This window comes from Protopterus annectens, chromosome 10.part0 (assembly GCF_019279795.1).
Source record: "Protopterus annectens isolate FY-2018-M chromosome 10.part0, PAN1.0, whole genome shotgun sequence".
Taxonomy (NCBI): Eukaryota; Metazoa; Chordata; order Ceratodontiformes; family Protopteridae; genus Protopterus; species Protopterus annectens.
This window is the reverse complement of record NC_056744.1, coordinates 803,302,411-803,311,976: the sequence shown is the minus strand read 5'-3', so window position 1 is coordinate 803,311,976 and position 9,566 is coordinate 803,302,411.

Genomic DNA, 9,566 nt, shown 5'->3' with positions numbered 1-9,566 from the left:
CAGAGAAATAATGAGGGTGGGAGACTAAAATCCAGTCTAAAATGCTGCCACTGGATAGGTTTCTTGAGGGATGGGTTGTGGAGTTGATGAGCTGTGAAAAGGTATAAAGGTTGATGTTAAGAGGGTTTGTGGGAGATTGAATGGAGGACCAATTGATATTCATGTCTCCCAGGATTATTATTTCATTAGTAATGTTAGTGGATAGCCAGAACAGGATGTCTTCAAGTGTAGTAATGTTATCACCAGGGGGAATGTAAAGGGTGGCTATGCATATGTGTTTGTGTATATTAACCTGAAATAATGCTAGTAGTAATTCAGCATTATTGAATTGGGGAATAGGTTTGTTATATGGAGTAACTGATAAGGAAGATGAGTATAGGAGAGCTACTCCACCTCCTTTTTATGGGTTCTGTCTTTTCTTATGATTGAGTAGTTGGATGGTGTTATCTCAGAGTCTTTTATGTGGGGTTTTAACCAAGTTTCAGAGATGGATAGAAAGTCTGGTTTGTTGTGTGTGAGCCAGGCATGGAGGTTTGGGATTTTGTTCACTATACTTTGGGAGTTTAGGGAGGTGAATAGTATGGACTTATCTGTAGTGGATGAGGTGGTGGGACCAGGATTAGGGTGAATATCTCCGGATAATAATGTAGTAATTAGATATAGGATTGGGTTGGATAGATATCTGGACTGTTTAGAATATGGGTTAGGCTTTATTATGGTGATGAGGGGTATGTTAGTTGCTCTGGTGGTAGAATGTTTATGAAGGGTGATAAGTTTATAAGGGAAATATAGATGGTTGCTTATATCGTATAGGTGAAAAGATATTATGGTATGAGAGTTTGAGGGAGGTGAGTTGAGATGGTTGGTTACATGAAAGGATTGCGAGTGATTAATATGATTGGTCTGGGTGAGGTAGTAGATATAGGATATGTTGAGGAGAAGTAAAAGCAGAGTGGAGAAGGTGGAAGGTTTAGAAATCATAATGATGAAGTAGTTAAAGCTGGTTCTTGAGAGTTGGTATGTAGTTGCTGAGTAAACTATAGGTGTAAGAGTGCTGTATGTATAGAGGTGTAGCTATGTTTCGAATTATTCTGATGGAGTGGAGATTTTGAGTAATGTTTAAGTAGTGGTGGGGTTTGGGAGTGGGTGTTGACTGAGAAAGGAGACTAATTGGCTAGGATGGCTTTTGTAGGTGTGTTTAGTGATGATTGTTATGGGTGGGGTAAGAGAGTGGGTGTTGACAGAGATGTGGAAACTAGTTGGCTAGGTAGTGTAGTGGGTGTGGTTATGAAGGTATTAATGTAGAGGTTCTTGGGGTGTGTGGGAATTGGGGGCAGGGTAGGGGAGCGGAGTGAGCCCACAGGGCGAACGGAGCGGGTAGAGCCAAGGAAGGTAGAGCGAGAACCTATCAGTGGGATGTTGGTAGGAGAAGGTAAGTACAGGGGACAAGGATTTAGAAGGATAGAATGGCCAAAGACGTTTGAAAAAAAGGAGGGAGAAAAAAGAAATAAGAACCTGTAGAGAATAGTAAGGCAAGTAAAGTGAGAGATGTGGGAAGTCAAGAGTAGTGGAGAGAGGATGCCATCTAGTGGACAAAAGCTAGAAGTGCACCTATGATTCCACCAGAGTAAATTCCTTGAGCTGAGAGTGTTGAGGAGAAAAGGGGACTAGTGTAACTAAGGAAGCTAGAAATATGGGGGGGCTGAGTTGAGAAGGGTTTGGCTGCTGGCTTTCCTGGAAAGGGAGCATGCTGAACCTAGCAGGGTTTTAGATAAATATGGTATTACAGAGGTTTAGCAACAGTTACACATACTTATTTAGTTCCTTCTAGGAGAAGCTAGTTCAATTCCCATAAAGGGGCTGTATCATTAGAGCTTGTTTTTAATGCTTTAGAAGTGGGCGTCCAAACCAGGCGTAGTCACAGAGGGAGAGCAGGGCAAGGAAGCTCGAGAGCAGGAGAGAATGTAGAGAGAAAATTGTATTTTAGTAAGCAAATCTGTTACAAGTTGGCTCTCTACAATAGCATTGCACTTTGTAAATATTAGTTAAAAACCTGTAGTTTAGTAAGCAAATCTGTGACAAGTAGGCTCTCTACAATAGCATTGCACATTGAAAATATTAGCAACAAAGCTTCAGATATGTATTATTGTTCTAGATTCAATTAAGTTGCAGTAACAGACAAGTACAACAGTACAACAGAATAAACCAGCTAGTAGCAATAAATGAAATTACAACATGACACCTTTTGTTAAGGGCCTTAGGGGCTTCACTGTGACTGTAATGCTGCTACTCCTAAAACTAAGGGTACTCTAGCATGGAGAAAGTAGTGAATCCACTAAAGGCTACTATTTTAAGGAATTGAAAGTTAGTTTGTCCGCTAATGAGTTTATGCAGTATAAAGTCTTTCTAGAGGAAAACCAGAGTTAATTTGGTTGATTTATCACAAGTTAGATAAGTGGAATGCAGTTATATAGTTTATTTCAGTTTAATTTTAAGATTAGTTGGTGTATGCAATACACACTTAACCCGCACACATGCAGGGGTTGGCGTTGTAAGAAATAATTAGACCAGCACGTTCAAATAATACAGCAATTTAGGTATAAAGTTAGCGTATGTGTGCACGCTTAGCCAGTCTATTTCAGAGATTATAAGTAGTTTTTACTGTTTACTTGCAGGGCTAAATAAGTACTTTAATATAGGTTTGAAATTTCTAGGCGTTTGTGAATATACGCTTAACCAGCACACGTGCAGTGAGTAGTGTTGTAAAAATATTAGACCAGCACGTTCAATGAATTCAACAATACAGTTACATTAGCAAGTAAAACGGGAATACAAGACTAAACAAATTGTGATATCTGTATGTGTGTACAGCACACAGACAGAGTTCTTTTACCATGTTGTAAGGAATAACACTGTATTCAAAATAAGGTATTACTTGGCACACTGACACATTTCCTTGCAAAGTTATTTACCAAAATATGAAAAAAATTATAATTTCCATAACCTAAGTCCGAAACAAACTTTGATATCTGTAAATATGTACAATATATAGGCACAGTTATTTTACCATGTTGGAAATATGAATACTGTCTTCAAAATGAGGTATTACTTAGTACAGTCAGATGCTTCCTTGCAAAGTTATTTACCAAAATATGAAAAAAACATAATTTCCATAACCTAAGTCTGAAACAAACTTTGATATCTGTACATGTGTACAACATACAGCCCCTGCTATTTTACCATGCTGTAAGGAGTAACACTGTCTTCAAAATGAAGTATTACTTGGCACACTGACATTTTCCCTTGCAAAGTTATTTACCAAAATATGAAAAAAATCATAATTCTATAACTTAAGTCCGAAACACACTTTGATATCTGTACATGTGTACAACATACAGACGCAGTTCTTTTATTATGTTGGAACTATTAATATTGTCTTCAAAATTATGTATTACATAACACACTGAGATGCTTTCTTGCAAAGTTATTTACCAAAATATAAAAAAAAATCATAATTTCCATAAACTAAGTACAAAACAAACTTTGATATCTGTACATGTGTACAACATACAGACACAATTCTTTTACTTTGTTGGAACTATTAATATTGTCTTCAAAATGTGATATTATCACATTGAGATGCTCCCTTGCAAAGTTATTTATCAAAATATGAAAAAAAATCATAATTTCCATAACCTAAGTCTGAAACAAACTTTGATATCTGTACATGTGTACAACATACAGATACAGTTCTTTTACCATGTTGGAACTATTAATACTGTCTTCAAAATGAGGTATTACTTAGCACATTGAGATGCTCCCTTGCAAAGTTATTTACCAAAATATGAAAATAATCATAATTTCCATAACATAAGCCCTAAACAAACTGTGATATATGACATTTGTACAGTGCAAGGACACATTTCTTTTACCACATTGTAAGAACTAATACTGTCTTCAAAATGAGGTATTATTTAGCACATTGAGATGCTCCCTTGCAAAGTTATTTACCAAAATATGAAAACAAATCATTTCCATAACCTGAGTCCTAAACAAACTGATATCTGTACATGTGTACAGCATTCAGACCCAGTTGTTCTACCATGCAGACACATATTACTGTAAATATACACATTCTTGGTGTAGCCAACATACTGCTGAATGGGTACATGTAAAGAGAAAAAGCAAGGTAAGGACCACCACTCCACTAATGAACCCAGGACAGGCATGGGACTTCAGTGGGACTCGAGAGCATCTGATGTGTCTGATACCTGTGCCGGCTACCCACTCAGACTGCTGATACCACTACTGTCTCACAACCTCCTTTAGTGTCAGCAGTCTGCCTTACCTCTGCCTTTTGTCTTTAGTTATGCCCATTCAGCAATGGACATAAGGGATCAAGGATGGAAGTAATGTAATATTTGCTGCCCTGACCTACATATATTTACTGTACCAGACTGGAGGGAGAGTAAAAGGGCACATTACAAAGGAAAAAGATGTACAAAGACTCTTTCTTTTCACAGGTGGTTTTTCAGGGAGGGACAGAAGCCATCACAGTGGCACCCTTCAAACCATGCATAGCCAAGAAAGCAGCCCAGTGAGCCTGAGCTGAAGAATCTCCAAGATCCCCTCTGCCATTCAGGATACAGGAAATTACTACATGATATGATGTTCAATTGTAGTAGTTCACAAAAATATGAAGCACATAACCAGAATGAGGACTTTACTGGGTATCAAATTGTAAAAATGACCAAAGGAAACTGGTGGGAGGATGGCTTTAAATGACTCCACGTAGACAAAAACCCAAATTTGGCTTATGCATTTATCAATGTGAAAATGACCTCTACTTATGTGTATGACAGTGACAGCTGCTGAGAGTTTTACCTGAAAAGTGATAATGACTCAGTGTTATATTGTAACTGCATGTATTGTTAATGTGATAATGACCTGCATTTCATTACTCTAAAGTTATGCATGATGAGACACAGATGATAATTGCTACACATAAACTGTTGATTAGACATTCATTATATTGCCTTGGACAGCGTTATGTAACACAGACTCATTATCATCTGTTAGGAGAAGACCTGAGTAATTCAGAAAAAATAGTATAACAAGTATATTACTGACCCCTTCCTCCCACCTAAATTCTACACAAGACTGACAAAGCAAGGAATATTGCCAAAAATATATGTCAGCTCCATGTTAGTAGCAGTCTGCAAGTAATAACCTTTATCTCATTCAGACAACTACTGAGTAGAATAAGAAAGAGAATTACTCGCAGAAATGTCAAACTTATCTGGTTCATCAGTATAAGAATTAGTCCAAAAAGTATCAGACAAGTTTGTAAAGCTCTTTTTCAAGGGCAGATAACTGTAACAGTAAATTGTCATAGGGTCATCACAGAGTTAATTAAATTATAATAAAAATAAATAAATAAAAGAAACACTAATGCATCAAACTTCAAATGAATATTGTCCACCTTTAGCAAATATGCTAAGAAGAAAGAATTATATCTTGCAATCTAAGAAATATTGATGGAACTCTTTCAATTAAAATCTTTTAAATCTAACAATGGTGGAAATCCTATGCTAAAATATCTGCCTTCTAAAACAACATACCTCATAATATAAAGTAGTGCTGATTGTTCTAGGTTCAGTACAAAACCTAAACATTGGACAAATTAGTTAAAACCTGTTGCCAAGAAACATCTTGCTGAAGATTTAAACCATCAGCTAATTTCCTATACACAAGTTAAAACCTGGATGTAGTCCTCTAAAGAGGGCCTTACTCAAACTAATGACTGGTGCCAAAAGCATGGTCTCAAACTGAATGTCAAGAAATGCATCATTATCCCCTTTGGGGAAAATGCCCCCCCCCCAGTAATTATCAAATAAATAACAATGTGCTAAGCACACAATCAGTCTTGAGGGTGTTGGGCACTCAGGTTGATAGCAAACTGTTTGGCACCCAGGTTGATAGCAAACTGACTTTTGACCAGCACATTGCCTCTGTTGTACAGAAAGCTTTCTACACGGTCCACCTCATAAGTAAGGGTATTTCATCCAGGAACAAGGCGGTCATAACATCCCAGTACTCCTCCCTTATCAGACCCATTATCGAATACAATGCCCCCTTCAGCACGTACCTTGCCAAGCACATACAGTAGCTGAAGAGACCACAGAGATTCCTGACCAGGAAAATCAATGTTCTTAAACACCTGTCTTATAGAAATAGGCTAAAAGCCTTGGCCCTTTATTCAGTCTCTTACAGACTGCTCAGATGTGACCTGGGTCTGGCATACAAGGTGTCTCAGACCCACCCTTGATGGAGTTGCTGCATATCCATAAATCAAACTCCACTCAAGCAACCCACATGCAAGGCCTCAACCTTGTCTGTGACATTAATAGAACTTGTGGGTGGGATAGATTTGTGTGCCAAAGACTCCCCCATCTGTGGAATAGACTCCCTCTCCATATCAAGAAGAGAACCTCACTAGCCCTCTGTAAGGGGAACCTGGACAACTGGATGGGAAACTGAAAATGCACCCCTGGGATCCCACCTGTGTCCCTGCTGGACAGGGGAAATGGGTGCTGACTTTGAGGGAACATGGGCAAAATTCTTGGCTAGGCTTATAAAGCCCTCAGGGACAATAACTTAGTATCATCCTATGAACCTATGAACCTACTGTAGCTGTCATAAAATCACAAGAATATTTTCAAAATGGATAAATACATCAATAATTGTCATATATCTACATATGCTAAAAACTCTAATAATATAAAGTACAACCATCTTATAATTCAATTATATATATTAATTAGTTTAAATATTATGACAACTCAAAGTATATAAATCATGAACTCTATGTAGTGTCCATTCTATAAAAGTGGGTCAATGCCACTTTTCAATAATGAAGTATCTGTTTTTAATTGGTATAATTCTGAATTCAAATACTAGACAGCTACAAAATACTAACTCCATTATTTAGTAAGTTACAACATAACTGTCTAATACAAATAACACCTAAATAAAAGTATGTTTAATATAATTACCTTCCTTTACTATTGATATTAAACTAACTTAAACAATTCTATTTTAAGTAAAAGTTACTAGCTATAATCAACAGTTTCACTAAAATAATAAAGAATTAATCAGTGTATTTTCTTAAACATATTAAAAATGAATGTACCACTCAACTAACTTCTGTATTTAAAATAAATGCCTGAAAATCATTATTACAACCTTTAAATACTTTGTTTATCCTTCAATTTACATTAATACATAATTTTAAGAATCTAATTTATAAATAGTATAAATAATAAAACATGAAATCCATTCATAGCAGCTACAGTTTGCTTACATTCCTTGCTACAAATCCAAAAGATTCATGTTTGACTCGTTTTAACATTCTAAAGTAAGCATTTCTATTCTGGGTTGGGAATTAAGGTCAGAGGTCATCCCAGTTTACAACTAATGGAAGACATTTATACAAATGTCCTTTTCAAATTTTCCTTGCAAAACTGCTTGCAATCAAATTAAAAGGTAAAAATGGGGTTCCTGATGCTTGCAATGAGAAATAAAGCTGTAACAGTAGAACCGCATATTTGGAAACGCTTGTGTCAACCACTAGCGAGTTTGTTCAACACAAACTGTCAACTGTAAGTAAAATAAGTTGCCTTGTATAAAAGTAACATACATAACCATAATATAACATATAAATACAAGTCAGGCATATAATTTAATTAAAATAAACAGCAGTAATTAAATCCGCAAATGTGGATACATTTACACTGAACCACCCTTAAATCACAGCTTTACTTTCAGGCACTTACTGCTTGCTAAATGAAAATGATGGGTATAAGCAACATTCAGGCGATTTAAACAACAAAACTATGTACACTATCTAAGTTGTAACAAGGTACCATCTTACCTTATTCTGGATCGAATGTAGGGCTGCAACCTTTTAAGTGGGCCAAAGTGGGACATGGGGTGTGGCCACACCCTCTACCATGATGTCACCACAGGAACGGTGAAGGAGATGCTGTTATGGGTACGATGGATGGCTGCTGGACAGGCTAGCTAGCTGGCTGCTGGAGTGGCTAGCTGACTGGCTGGCTGGCTGCTGTTGTGGCTAGCTGGTTGGTGGAAGTAGCAGCTGGTTGGATGAATGACTGGATGGATGGTTTGATGGATGGATGGCTGAATGAATGGATGCCTGGCTGGATGGATGGATGGCTGCATGAATGGATGGCTGGCTGCAAGAATGGATGGATGGATGGCTGGCTGCATGAATGGATGGATGGCTGGCTGGCTGGCTGGCTGGCTGGCTGGCTGGCTGGATGGATGAATGGATGGCTGGCTGGATGAATGAATGGATGGCTGGCTGGATGAATGGATGGCTGGCTAGCTGGATGGCTGACTGGCTGGCTGGCTGGATGTCTGGCTGGATGAATCCTTTTTTTACTTTCTTGGCTGGATGAATGAATGGATGGCTGGCTCATTAGAAAAAAAAAAACAACAAAAAAAAAATCTCGATCTTTTTTAGCGGCTGTAGAAGCACTTAAAACAAAGCACTTCTACAGCCGTGATCTTTGCAGGCCTTTTCCTGCCCCAATCCCCATCCCTTTCATGAATTGCAGCCAATTGCTGCATGAATTAAAGCACCCGGACCAAACAGACAGCAGCTTTGCCTGCAGGTCTGGGTTGGTGACATAACTGAATTGCTGTGGAAAAGCCAGAAGTAATTGCTGCTTTTCCATGGCAATTCAGTGCGGTTGAAAAGCAGGACTTTTCAAGTCCCACTACCTTGCACAGCAGGCAACAGGATGAGGCAGCTCAACCCATAAGTGTCCCGCTGACAACAGGACGGGTGGCAACCTTAGGATGCATGGCTGGTTGGATGGCCGGCTGCATGAATGGATGGCTGGCTGCATGAATGGATGGCTGGCTGGATGAATAAATGGATGGATGGCTGGCTGGATGAATGGCTGGCTGAATGGCTGGCTGGCTGGCTGGCTGGCTGGCTGGCTGGATGAATGAATGAATGAATGAATGAATGAATGAATGAATGAATGAATGAATGAATGAATGAATGAATGGATGGCTGGCTAGCTGGATGGCTGGATGGATGGATGGATGGATGGATGGATGGATGGATGGATGGATGGATGGATGGATGGATGGATGGATGGATGGATGGATGGCTCATTAGAAAAAAAAATCTCAATCTTTTTTTAGCGGCTGTTATAGCACTTAAAACAAAGTGGTCCTACAGCCACGATCTTTGCATGGCTCTTCCTGCCTCAATCTCCACCCCTTTTTAGTGAATTGCAGCCAATTGCTGCATGAATTAAAGCACCTGGCCCTAACAGGCAGCAGCTTTGCCTGCAGGTCCAGGTTGATGACGTAACTGAATTGCCGTGTAAAAGTTGGAAGTAACTGTGTCTTTTCCATGGCAATTCAGTGTGATTGAAAAGCAGGACTTTTCAAGTCCCACTACTTTGCACAGAGGGCAACGGAATGAGGCAGCTCAACCTGTGAGTGCCCCGCTGACAATGGGATGG